Here is a 14,678-nt window from a genome sequence, read left to right as displayed (position 1 = left end):
GAAGACTTAGCGATCAGTGCTGTTTTCACTTTCCCAGGACCAGCGAGGGAGGAGGCCAATTACCTTCAGGTGTGCTGCTCCAGTTGCTGCTAGTGAGCCTGCTTCAGCACAGGGCGGGCCTGTATTTAAGCAGCTGCCTGCAGGAGCACAGGTCTCTTGCATTGAGTTTTCTTCCAGCCCTTTGTGTCTTGATCCTCGATATTCTGCTGTTTCCTGTTGCTATGTTGCTACCAGAACCTGTTCCTGCTCCTGTTCCAGTGCCCTGTGCTCCCTGCCTGCCAGCCCAACTACTCTGCCTCCACTCCCCTGCTTTCTGCCTCACACCTATGTGCTTCCTGCACTGTAGCCCTGCTACAAGAGTCTCCAATGCTTGTAGTCTCCTGTTCTCTGTCTGCAGCCCCTTGCTCCTTACCACCAATTCTCTTGTTTCATGCCTGCAGTTACTTGCTCTGTGTCCATAGTCGGTGTTCACCAGCTTTAGCTTCCTAGTTTCCAGTCCTGAGTTTCCTTGTTCTCTGATTACAGTTACGCCCTTGTTATTCTAGCCCAGAGTTACTGTCCCTTGTATTCCTGTTACATCATACAGTCCAGTCCGTGTTATTCTAGTCCAAAGTTTCAGTCCTGAGTTTTCCTTGTTCCTTGTCTACAATTCAGTCTGCTATTCCTTGATTAGATTAATTTTCTACTTGCTTTTTCCTCTTTCATTCCTGGTCTCTGTTCTGAACCTTGCTTACTTTGACTGACTATTCTTCCCTAGATATTTCTGTTACCGTTCTTGTCCTCACTCATGCTTCTGTTATTCCTTTGTTCCTTGTTATTCCTTTGTTCAGAGTTTTGCTGCTGGGTTTCCAAGCAGGAAAACTCTGCCCCTCACTTTGTCTTGTTTTACTTGTAGTCCATAGTGAATTTAATGTAACAGTGTGTTGCATTCTGTTCCCTCAGAGGGCATGCGCTGTAGGTTCGGGCTGGACCAATAATGGCTTGTCTCATGTAAGCACACCCCTTGATTGTACCCTAGGGTCCAGACAGAAACGCCATTTTTGCTGCCCCCTTTCATGGGCTTGCAGGGTGTGGTGCCTGTAAAAGTAACTTACACTGAGGCATTAAGCTTCCCTTATAGCTGTGGGGTAGTCTCTAGTCCAGTCTTTGTATACACCCCTAGCGGGATTCCTCATTGTTTGTCTAGTGGGACTAGGAGCTGTCCTTTCCCAAGCCCACGACAGCCTGCAACACCACATAATCTACATAAGTAGAGAACTCTTCTCTAGAGAGAAAAACAGCGGTGTCAAAGAGTTAGAAGCCCTTGCTATTAAATGGGCAATTGTTTACCTCAAATACTATCTGTTGGGGAGAAAGTTTAGACTCATCATGGACCATTCACCTTTAGTGTGGATTAGACAATGGAAGGAGACAAATGCCAGAGCAATGCAGTAATTATTGGATCTCTAACCGTATTGTTTCACCATGGAACACCGGAAGGGTCGAGATCAAGGAAATGGTGACATCCTTTTCCGGTTCCCCTGTGAAACATCAAGAACCAACCTGAATTGGGGAAGGGTATGTGAGGAATCTGAGGGCGTCCTCACTTCTTTCACCAATATATCCTCCCCCAGGTTGCCAAGGGAAGGCTGTCACTTTCGGATCCTGACCCTGGGGTGAATATGCGAGGGAGGATCACCTGGGTGGAGGAGACTTGGGGAGTGGGGAGGAGGCACCCTTGGGTGAGGCGCAGTATCCCCCATTTCCCTTCTTAAGGAGTCAACTGTCACCTGGACTTTTATGGGGTATTACCACTCTCTTCCCTATTTCGCTAAGAAACACTCTCCCAGTGCACATCACTCTGGTACTGAGACAATGAAGAGAAAACCCAGAGTCAAACTTCCTCTTTTTATTAACACAGACATATACAAACACCACTCTTGTACTGAGATGAGGAAGAGGGATGCCGAGTACCAAGACCGTTATGCAGTCAAGGAACATTGCCTGCACCTGGGGCCCAGGAGGCGGTATAAATGGCCCGCTTTGGTGAGGCTAATGAGATTGCCTGGGAATTCACCTGGGAGATCCCCAGAGAGATTGCCTGTGGAACGCTTGCAGGAGAAGCCGGAGCAGAGACCAGGGAGATGCATGCCTGAAGTGCCCAGAAGCTGCAGAGTCATTGCAGCGGAAGCAGATTGTGACAGGAGCCTTCAGGAGGTCTCAGAGAGCAGATCTGGTCTGAAGTCTTCCTGGAGTCGGAGGGACTCCTTCTACATTCAACTAAAGCGACGGAGATCCTGGAACCGAGGCGCACCGAGCTGGGAGCAGCAACAGCCACAGAGAGCCAGCCGATGCAGAGTGCAACACCTGGAGACCGCGTACCCGGTGAGTCAAAGGAGCCTGAATGACTCTGGGACGCTGTGGGGTGAACCGCATGGTTTGTGCAGATCAGACTGCTTGCGACTGAGTGAAAGACTGAGTAAGCAGTGTGAATGCTGGTCCAGTATCGAATTAAAGACTTTTCACAGCACAATAAGCACAAGGATGAGAAAACTGAATAAAAGGGTTTTCTTGAGAATACTGATCTGTGAACAAGACAAAATTGAAGACGCCAAGAGAGGGCAAGGGAAAATAGAAGTTTGGAACTTGTGAAAATACACGTGAGCAGGGTGCAAATTCCCAGGAGGAGAGTGAGCTGAGAATTTGATGATAATGGATTTAAAGTGACTGAAAGGAATGAGATGAAACCTTGTGTTTTGAAAAACGAACCGAAAGAAAGCAAGTGTGATTGAATACCAATTGGATTGAAAGCTGTTGGTGATATTCCCTGATACAAAGGAACTGCGAATTGTATAAACTGAAGAAAACAAGCATTGGCAAGTGCCATAAGGTTATAAAGAACTGTGTGTAAAGCTTTGAGAACATGTAAAAGTATAACAAGTGAATGGTGGCAAAAAAGCATTGAAAAAGCTGCAAGAGGAAAATCCAATACCACTGTGAAGCTGAAACTGTGGCAGTATAACTGTAAAGAAGAAGCAAGCAAAGTCTGTCAGTTGCGTGACCTGTGATGAGGGGACCGTGTGGTCCGAAAACTGTGCCTAGACCAAATACATCCATTTAAAGTGTTCGACTGTCAAGGAGAACTTGGGTTAGCAGAAATTAAGGAGCAAACATTGTGATATTGGTGACATTGATGAAAGGCAACTCTGCTAGAAAAGCTAGCAACCGTCCCAGGGAATTGTGCTGTTTTGGAACATTGAAAGACGTGAAAGCTTGGGGAAGGGAGCCCCTTTATTTGACAAAGTGAACTATCCTGAATCTTGGGGTAGAGAAACCCCTTTTACAACCAAGAGCCGGCAGAAGCTATGAACTTTTATTTGAACACTTCTCATTTTGATGCTGACATTCATATACATTATATCCAAGTAGTTTTGAGGGCAAGTGTAGGTTTTGGACACAGACAGACATGAAGTGAAGTATACTGAATTCATATGAAAATTCAAGTCGATGTTTGCCCGACAAGACCAGCGGGACTTAGCTCAAGAAGAGTTGTTACATTTTCAACTATGGATCTATTGTCCTACATCACCCATTTTAAAGCCCCCGCAAAATGTACGGACTGGACCAACTCCACTAATTTTATGCTTTTCTGTCGGGGCTTTGAAGAGGACTTGAAGAGTGAGTTAGCATGTGTGGCTAGAACATTCCAAGGGTTAATCACTGTAGTTCAACAAATTGTTGCGTATATGAAGGAGCAGCATTTTGAAAAAGGAAGATAGGATCGACGCTCCCTTCGTTCAAGCCTACATCGCAACACTCCTATTGCCTTAGCCCTGTAAAACTTTCAGAAATACAAGATGAACCTATGCAGATCAAAAACTACCCATGTACTGCTTTCAGAGGAAGAAAACTTTCTGAGAAGAGGGGGTCTTCGCATCTACGGTGGAGAAAAAGGTCACATCTTGCGAGACGGTCCTGGGTGCACACCTAGCAGACTTCAGGCAAACGATAAAACCCTGTCTTGAAAGGGAAGACATGATTGGGTACCTTAAGCTTCCTTCCCCTAAACCCACAAAGGGGTGTACGTTTGGCAGGCACTCACAGTCTCTGCTTTTTTTTAAATCCAGAAATCCTCCCTGCATTTGTCATAACAAACCATTGAAGTGATCATTCTGGTTGACTCTGGTGCTTCAGATAATTGTATGTACTCCTCCTGGCCAAACAAATCAACATACCCAGCATTAACAAAAAACGGTCTATGACACTAGAGGTAGTAAATAGAATTATTATAGCCTCAGATCCAGTCACCGACAGAACCCTTGATCTGCATCTACGAGTTGTCCACCACCATGAACACATTGCTTCCTATCTAATATCGGCACGATTTTTCCCTTTCATACTTCATATGCCATGGTTGACTTGTCACAATCCTTATGTCAACTGGGCAGCGCAAACTATGTTTTTAGGTTTGGAGTACTGTGTTCAGACCAGCTCAAAAGTAAAGAACCTTAAGGAAACCATTCCAGCAGTCAGAGATGAACGTATCACTTGGGTATCTGTCCTCTTTACCAGTTCAATAACACAAATATAAGGATATCTTCACTGAGCTTGAAGTATATAGTCTCCCACTTCATTTTTCACGAAAACTGTCATATTGACCTACTAAATGGAGCCAAGATACCTTTTTGGATGGATGTATTCCCTCTCGATGCCAGAGAAATAGACACACCGAGAATATTTATGCCTAAACCTAAAAAATAGATTCATCCAAAGGTCCAAGTCTCCAGCAGTAGCATCCCTCTGTTTCATCCCTAAGAAGGACACCACAGAATTTGGCCTTGCTTCAACTTTAAAGGGCTTAATTGCCTAAAAATTAAGGATTGTTACCCACTACATCTCATTCGTGACATTATGGAATCTCTGGAAGGAACCCATCTGTTTACACAAATTAGATCTAAGGGGAGCTACCACCTGCTGGGTGCGGTCAAGGGGGATGAGTGGAAGATGGCATTCCATACACCTTTTGGCCATTTAGAATACCAAGACATACCCTTTGGTTTATGCAATGCTACGGCCATCTTCAAAAGATTTATGGTTAAGATTTTTGCTATCTGATACATAAATCCATGCTTATTTATCTAGATGCTATTCTAGTCTACTCCTGCGACTATCCCACTCTTGCCCAGCATGTAAGAGAGACTCTAAGAAGACTTCAATATCCCAATGTATTGGTCATACTGGAAAAATGTGTCCTTCATCATTCCTCAGTAGAGTATCTGGGATTTGTTATTTCTGAAAAGGGAATCGCTATGGATCCCAAGAAGATCTCAGAAGTATTGAACTGGCCTGTTAGGGAGAATTCTCATAAATGTGCTAATTCCGTTCACCTTAGAGACCCCCAGCAACTTAGCTGTATTTTTGAGGACTTGATTTTTTTCCTGGAGAGAGTGTGAGCCTTTTTTCCCACTCATGTATTTCGATGTGTGTTTTACTCTTGTGTTCTTTGATTATGGGGTTTTAGATAACTCCATAGGCATCATCTTTTCATGTGTGTCAAACAGCACCCTCAGTGCAGTGACACAGGGAAGCCTTTTGGGCTGTCCCAAGGTTTAAATACCTTCTCTGGGATAAACTACTGTTTCCCAGAGAATGTAAAGTTAAATTGACTGGCCCAGCACACACTTTCTTACAATAGAGTGCTGGAGGGGTTATCTAGTATGCCCTATGTCTGGAAACTCATGTAGCAGTCACATGCTACCCTTTCCTATCGAAATGGCTGGTGGCAGTGGTTTTACAACGAACTACCATGATTTTTCCCGACGGTGAATACCGGTAGCTAAAAATGATGGGAGCCATGTTTTTCAAGATGGCGTCTTAGACCCCTTTGTTTAAACAGGTCCCGGTCTTCTTTTTTTGCAATTTCTTTTTGGAAAGGCCCTTCTAGAGTGTGTCTCTGCATGCCAAACTAGGTTTGGTCCCTTTGTTCCTACGCCTCTGGCATACTTCAGGACTGAAGACCGCCTCTGATGCCTGAGTGTCTGGGGTGGGCAGGAAGTGAGGGAGGTGCCCGAAACTCCCTGTGCTTAGTCTCGTAGGAGACCCAAATGCACTCTGGTGTGATTGGCTAGCTGACTGTCCGGCACGGACAGCCACCCTGCTGGGTGAGTGGCTGCTAGGCTGGAATCAATGGGAGAAAACTGTTTAAAAGGTGAGTCTCTTCAACTTGAAAGCAGAGTCGACCACTGGAACGAAAGAACCGAAGACGAGCTGGAAGAGAGGGGCTGCTGCAACTACTGGACCATTGGCTTGCCCGGTGGAGCCCTTCTGCATGTCCGAATTGCCAAGTTCACCTTGCCAGAGAAGCCCCTTCATGGACGACTTCTTCCTTTGAGTTGGCAGGACCAATCAACTCGTAAGCCACCTGGATACCATTCTCTGAGCTGGTTAGAAGATTTGCCAATTTCCCAGCTTTGTTACCAGTCCCTGTGCAGTGCAGGAGTCCCCCGACATCCTCCCTCTTGGCCCCACGACTGAGACTCAGGAACAGCGAGATCTGCAAGAACTGGCAGGAACAGAAGTCTTCAGCTGCATCTTTTTCTTCAAAATAAGGTACTGTGAAAACCCGACCGAGAGAACTTACTTCTCACTGTGAAAGTGCGTATAACTTTGGCAACTTGCAGGCCTATTCTGATTGTGACCCGACATACAACCCTTTCTTCTGTGAACTCCTTCTAAGAACCGTGGCAAAGACTTTTCTGTTTCAAATACCAGAACCATTTTTACTTATACAAGACACTAGCCCATTGACTTTGGCCTACCTATTGTATTGAATGAACTCTTCTGGTGAACTCAAACTATTTGCACTGTTTTAGAGTAACTGTAATATTTGTTTTATTAACTCATGCCTTTTTGCTCTTACTTCCATGCTATTTGGCTCCTATTGCTATTTGGCTCCTACTTCAAGGGAGCTTAACTGCTTAATCTACTACTAATCAGTACTGTAGTATAATTTGTGTGTGATATTGGTTGCCTCATTTAGTGAATGCTTTATAAATGATTGTGTAATCAATTAATAAGTGTTTTACCAAGAAACCATGAGTGTGTCTATCTGAATACTTGTAATTATAGACCTTTGTGTAACACCCTTACAAGCTCACATTCCCTCTTGAGATACGCCTGGCTGCTCAGCTTGCTACCAAAAACTGTGTGGTACATACTTATACCAAAGGTTGGTTTTGCTTACACCTGTAGTCCTAGTTGTGTGTAGTGGTCCCAGAGGGTACTGCATACAAACTTTGCCTAACACTGGTGGCAGGCGCTGAGGATAAATTGTATAGTTGTAACATTGAGAGTTCTTCTTTACTTTTGTTCAGATAGTAACCTTCACAAGGCTACGCACCACTAGAAAAGTAATTATATCATGCCTGATATGGATAACTACAGACAGGAGGCCCTGATCCTTTTAACAGTAGATCAACCGAAGGAAATGTGTAAGGTCAGGAACCTCCATGTTAAAGGAAAGAAACATGAATTAATTGAAAGATTGTTGGAATTTAAAAGTCTGAGAAGTAGGTCTGTTACACCTACTCCTTCAGCAAATGTGGAAAATTTTGATGAGGATGATAATGATTCAGAGTCTAACTCTAAGGTTATTGATGAGCAAGAAGAGTTAGAGGAGTCTCAGGATGTGAGCCCCTCTACACCTCAACAAGCTCTTGGGCCTCAACTTTTACCCACAGGCACCATACCAGGTCCAGTACTGAGTCCAGAATGTGTCTCTCTTGAAAAAATGAGACTTGAGTTAAGAGTTCAAAAGGCTCCAAATGCAAACTGAAAGTAAACATCAAGAAATCGAACTCAGAGAAATGGAAATGCACCTTGGTCTTGAAATGAAGAAATTGGGCCTCATTACGAGTTTGGAGGTAGCCATGGTGCTATTAGCGCCATGGCTGCCTCCGAACTCGGGTCTGGGTTCCTTGAATAAGGAATTACCGGGTCATTCCAACCTTGGAGGACCCGGTAAATCCTCATTCAAAAAACCCATCCCGATTCCCATTTGAGCCCCCATAGGGCTCAATGGGAATGCAGAGGGAGCTAATAACGGGCCCGTTATTAGCTCCCTGGTCCCCTTGCGGGACCCGCAAAGGACATCTGGTCTGACCAGACATTCTGAGCGGGTCCCGCAAGGGAACCTCATAATAGGGCGGAATGGGTTTACCAGCACCATTACTGCACTGTTAAACCCATTCCGCTCACCTCGTAATGAGGCCCATTGTCTCATGAAAAAGGTTCTATCCCAGAGTCTTCTAGGTCTTCCAGTCCTAAGAGACCTTGCATGCCTAAAGAAGCTGTGAGTATGTATGAGGTGAGACTTGATATTTTGGATTGGTTGTCTGCTTTTGAGTATAACTATGGGATTCAGGGCTTCACATGAATCAGTTCATTCCTTGGCTTTTTTCTAGGCTCCCGCGGGTTATGACTGATGCTGTAATGGAGGTGGGGGAACTTGAAAGATTGGAGTATGAAAATGTGAAGCTAGCTTTGATAGCTAGATTTGAGAAAACTCCTTCCCAGTACCTTAAGAGGTTTAGGACCCTCAAAAAGCATGATGGCACCCCTTGGGCTACCTGGGTGTGTGAATGTTTGAAGAACTTAGATGGTTGGGTAAAGGGTTACAGAGTTAACACTTTTGAAGGAATGAGAAATCTATTTTTGTTGGAATCTTTTTTTGATGCCTGCTCTCCTGAGCTGTGACAGCACTTGGCTGACTCTAAGGAAATTGATCCAAAGAAGTTAGCAAAGGCTGCTGACTTGTGGGTTGCCAACAGGGCTACTCACAAGGATTCTGGGGCAACTCAGATGAAGGATGATGGGAAGCAGCGAAAGAAATATGGCATAGATAATTCTAATACCTCCAATCCAAAAGAGGGCCCCAAACAGAAAAAGGGTAAGCCACAAGGGAAACTGAATCAGGCTAGTGAAACCTCTGGTGCTAAGCCAGATGGAGGTTAGCAGAAGCCCTCATTTGTCAAAACATTTGGAAAATGTTATGCTTGTGGGTCTACAAACCATGTGAAAGGGGATCCCAGTTGCAAGGGTAAACCTTAAGGGGTCCACACTGTCTCCTTAGCCTTTTCTCCAGAGGGAGAAGTACGAATGGCAAGTGGGAACTTTCAATTACTGGCTGAAGGACCCAGTGGAGTCTCTGCCAGTGTTTCTTTAGTGTCCCTGGGTCTGTGGTAGCAGCAGAATTTAGATGTCTATAATTCAATTCCAGATAACACAAAAAAGTATTATAACAACAGTGTACTTGTAAATGGTCAGGAGACCCCTGCCATTAGAGACAGTGGGGCCAGCCTTACAGTGGTGGATTAATCTTTTTCCAAACCTGAGGATGTTGCTAAGGCACCCAAAGGCCTCATTAAACTTGCTCGAGGCCCTGTTCAAAGGCTTGCAAGATTACCAGCTCTCGTCCAGTGCCACATCATGACTGTCAAGATACCTGGTAATGTGTAGAGTGAGGTGCCTAGGAGAGTCCTGTTGGGGAATGACTTAAAGGCCCTCATTCCGTGTTTGGAGGTAAGTACCGTCCCTTACCGGCATGGCGCAAATAGCGTGTCCGAGCTGGCAGCAGCCCGCTAATAGAGGAGTACTACGACTTCGCGGGCACGAGATGTGTGCCATGCAGGTAAGGTACCTAGCACCATGCCGCAAAAGGGCCCCAAAAAGCCCTTACTGGCATGAAGCGCACCGTAGATAACACTACTGCCATAGTCCAAAGTGGCATTAGCGGTGACCGTAAATAGAGGTGACTGTAATTAGCCGTCGCTGTAATTAGCGGTTATCGCTATTTACGGTCACCGTTAAATAGCGGAACCGGAAATAGCGTCATCGCACAGGAACGGGAAGGAGCACGGCGGCCATCTTTAAAAACACAATTCATTGCCATCCTCACCACACAGGACCTCTGGGACACTGGTGATCCTCAGAAAAGCACATCCTACCTTCCAGGAATGCCTAAAGCACCCAAAAAGGGATCTGCCCGCTTCCGAAAGGAGCACTTCAGCCAGGATGAACTACAGATGCTTGTAGACACCCTACATGAGCATGCAGGGACTGTGTTCAACAGCAACATGTGGAGGGAGGCAGTGTTGCAGAAAAAGGGAATTTGGGCACTAGTCGGGCAGAAGGTCAGTGCAGTGGGCAACACCCCCCGCATGGTCAAGGATTGCCGCAAATGGTGGGATGACCTGCGGCTGAGGGTGCGGAACATTCTTTCGGCAAACCGTGCCCAGGCCTTGAAGACTGAAGTTCTCCAATTAAGCTCATACCGTGGGAGGAAACATGTGGGAGCATGATTGGCCCAGAATCCATAGAATGTGTAGGAGAGATGGAGTGTGGCGCCACGTCTTCTGCTGATGGAGATGAGTGTCCAAAGTAAAAACTGCGAAGCCAAATATGATGAAAGTCAATACCAATGTCTGTCCAAAGAGTGACGGCATGGTCGGCCACACACACCCTCCCTGTAAAGTATGCCGAAGCAAGTGAGACACATGCCGATGCCTGGTGCAAGGCCGTAACGCACATGACACATACCACACAAATCCCATGAGGCACACACTGTGCATGACCAAAATTGTGCTCATGTCAGACAGCACAGTACCTGGCCAACATGAGTGACACCGACATATGGCTGCATTTACCACCCATGTATGGACAGATGTGCCGTCCCCAACCCAAATGCCTATTACCCACAATTGTGTGGATGTGCAATCGTACCAATGTGTGTATGTATGATGCCCATCCAAACATCACTCATGCCGTCCCTCTCTTTCACCCCCACAGGCAGTGAGCATGACAGTGAGGAGCAGGACACCACCCCTGCACAGGACAGCAACTGTCCTTCTACATCCAGGGGCCAAGCCAGGGGCCGCCGTGTGCCAGCAAGGAAGCCACCACAGGGACACATTCCACCAGCAACACCAAGGCCCGTGGAGGGCACACCCCCCCACCCTCACTGCACTGCCTGCAGACACCTGTCCAACGCCACGTTCGGAGGAGTCCAGTGTGGCTGGGGAGGTGGCAGCCATGGCCCCCCTCGCAGTCGAAGACAGCCCCAATGACACCTGGGCCACAATTGAGGATGACTCAGTGGATGTTGTCCACACCCCAGCACAATTGTCATCCCCCCAGGTATCCATGAGTGACACTGTAGATACCAACACACCGGAGCAGTCTGGGCAAGAACAGACCGAGGGACATATCAATCCCGTATTAAGTCCCGGGGAGGATGAGCAGGCTGGGCATGCCAGCCAGATCCCCAGCAGGGCCACTGGTGCAGCCGCAGGAGCACAGCGGGCTGATTACCTCACTGCCCTAATCCAGGAATTCGTGCAGGACAACCGGCGACCAAGGAGGGGTGGCGCACGGATTTGAGGGCACTGGGGCAGTCCATCACTGACAACACAAACCACCTCTGCGAGGTGTTCGGGCGCATCGCCGATGCTATGGAGGCCGCTCTTCCCACCCAACAGCCTCAGCATGAGGCCACACCGTCCACAAGCAGCTCTACACAGACCACCCCGCTCCACCAGTCGGTCTGTGCTCTGCGCCGACGGGACACGCCTCCCCCGGGCACCGTAGTGCAGAGTGACTGCACTGGCAGCCTCATATGGGCTCCGTGGACCCTATGGGACTTGTGTGGGGGAGTTGTGGGGGGAGAGGGGAGGGTGTGTGGGGGAATTGTGGGGGGAGGGGGAGGAGGTGAGGGTGTGTGGGGGAGTTGTGGGGAGAGGGGAAGGAGGGTGAGGGTGGTGGAGGGTTTGTTATTAACGTTGCTATAATTACTTTCAATACACCGGTTGTGTTACAAAAAAAGAACCAGAGTGGACATTCATCTTGCGCATGTGTCATTTAATCTTGCACAGTGCATAGTGTACATGTACCCCCACACCCAGTGCCCTATGTCCTACCATTATGTCACCCTCTGCTGATATGTAAGTCAGAAATATTGTGCAATCACTGACTGGCGCACAGCACGTCCCTCCTGTGCATAGCCACTGTGATGAGCTCCTGCCACATCATCATCATCCCCTTCTTCTTCATCAGGTGGTAGGTGTTCCATGTCAGGGGCCAGGGGCACGTTCCGGGGAATGCACATATTGTGCAGCATTACACATGCCATGGTGATCTTGGCCACCTTCTCATGTCTGTAGAGGAGTGCCCCACCCGACCGGCTGAGGCAGCGAAATCGTGCCTTCAACAGGCCAAAGTTCTGCTCAATTACCACACGTGTACGGGTATGGGAACAATTGTAGTCCTCCTCGTGCCTGTTCTGTGGGTTTCGAACAGGGGTCAGGAGCCACGGCTTCAAGGGATAGCCACCATCACCTGCATGTGAGGGGAATGAAGGTAAATGTTTGCACATTCATGTTGGACAACTGTACTAGTCTCACATGGCTGCAGGTAATTGGTGCCCACATGCACATGTCCCTGGATGCATTGACCCCATTTCAGGTCCAGCTATGTGTCCTGTGCAATGGACTAATGGTGTGGGTTGCATCTTCAAGATGATTCATGGTGTGCACTGAAATCTTGTTGCACGTGCAACGTATATGCATACAGCAGTGTTGGAGTTAAATTAGTGATGTGTCGTGTTCTGTGAGATTTAGTAGTAGGGAGCTGTAGTCTGTACAATAATGGGCATTCTGCACTGATCATTTCCATGGTGACATGCAGCACTCCTATGGGTGTGCCGAACCAGTGACACACAGTGGAATCCCTGCTTGGCTCAGTTCATTGCACACCCAGGGATGATTGTCCTGTGTGGTGATATGCTGGAGACAGCAACATAATACATATGCATTGCATGGTGCAGGATGTCCTTACGATGTGTGAGGGCCGCTGATGAGTGGTGCATGTGTTGTGGGATGTGGGCTGGTTACCTGTTAGTCATGTCATGTTAGTCATAGCTGTCGGCCTTACTTCATCACTATGGGATTTGGGTGTCATGTACCCTTTCTGATGCTTTGGGGCACAGTGTTCGGTGATGTGCACATCGTGCACTGACATCAACATTCTCAGCCAGGTGGAGTATGCATCCCCCCCTTCCCACCCAGGTGGAGTATGCACCCCCCCCTTCCCACCCAGGTGGAGTATGCATCCACCCACCTCACAACCTCGATGCACTACCATGGCCCAGTCAGGCAACTCACCAAGCAGCCAGGCACGTCGTCCAGCATGTCGCTCCATGAAGCGTGGTAGCGTGGAGTTCCGCAGGACCATAGAGTCATTAGTTGATCCAGGATATCGGGCACAGCAATGTGTGATGATCTTGCTGGCGTTGCATACCATCTGCACATTTATGGAGTGGTATTGCTTGCGGTTGCGATACACCACCTCCATTGAATGCGGGACCACCAACTCCATGTGGGTGCAGTCGAGGGCACCTACACAATTTGGCATGCCTGCCAGTGCATCGAAGGCAACTTTTGTATCGAATATCTCCTGGGCAGTCCGTGGTAGGGATATGTAGTCCCTTGTGTGCTTGAAGAGGGCATCCAGCACTTGGTTCAGAATCCAGGAAAATAAGGGTTGTGATATGCCATGCATGTGCCCCACTGTGTGCTGGCAGGTGCCTGTTGCAAGGAAGTGGAGCACAGACACTACCTTCAGTAGAGGGGGGATGGCGGTGCGTGTTTCTATGAGGCTCACTATGTCGTCGTGTATCAGGTCCACTATGGTGGTGATGGTGTCCCAGTCAAGCCTGTACAGGGTGTGGATCTGCTCAGGATTTAGATTGAATGGACTGGCTCTGATGCAAGGGATTGTGGGCTGCCAGGGTGGTAACGGTGGCTGCACTGGTGGGGCATGCTGGGGCTGTCTCACCCGCCTTCTCCTCCTGCGTCTCCTCTGTGGTGACAGCTGTTGTTGGTGTTGATGTTGAGGCATTGCAAGCAGGGCCTCCAGCTCCAGTAATGCTACTACTATTGGTATCATCTTGCTGTGGGAGGGGGTGTGGTGTGTGGGTGTGCTCCTTTTGTACTGGCCTGACTCCATCGCCTCCACCTGTGCTGATTGTGTGCACCTGTGGCACTTGGAAACACTGCTCAGGGCTCTTTACGCCTGGTCGGTGGTGCCAGTATTTACGCCATTCCGGTAAGCACTTTTTCCGCCTTCATGAGGCCATTATTTGCATGTCCGCTTCACTTGTGATCTTCGCCGGTTCATGGCATGTTGCTAATGCTGGCATGGTGTGTCGCATGCGTGCGACCAGACCGCTATTTACGGTATCGTACTTTACGATGCCGTTAATAGCAGTCTGGTAGGTTAGAATAGCCTGTAGCTGTAGACGATGCCGGTAATCCTTTACCGGCATCATTTTTACCTTATCTCCAAACTCGAAATGAGGGCCAAAGATTCTTGGAGTTGTATCAAGCACCCCCAGGCCTCCCAGCAAAAGGAAACAGGAACAAACAAGGAAGGCCAGGGAGAGTACCTTAGATGTCTCTCCAGAGGATGTTACAGAAGAAACTATAACACCCAGCCAAAAGGAGCTACTAACTGCTATTTCTAAGAAGAAAGAGACAAAGGGGAAACCCAAGGTCTCAAAGTAAAAGCAAGAGAGCACTCCTGTGCTTCCAACAAGGACATCCCCGAGAGGACTGTCCAAAGTCACACCTGTGACTACTCCACCAGCT

This window comes from Ambystoma mexicanum, chromosome 5q (assembly GCF_040938575.1).
Source record: "Ambystoma mexicanum isolate Mex_15411 chromosome 5q, UKY_AmexF1_1, whole genome shotgun sequence".
Taxonomy (NCBI): Eukaryota; Metazoa; Chordata; class Amphibia; order Caudata; family Ambystomatidae; genus Ambystoma; species Ambystoma mexicanum.
The sequence above is the reverse complement of the archived record's forward strand: the minus strand, read 5'-3'. Positions refer to the sequence as shown.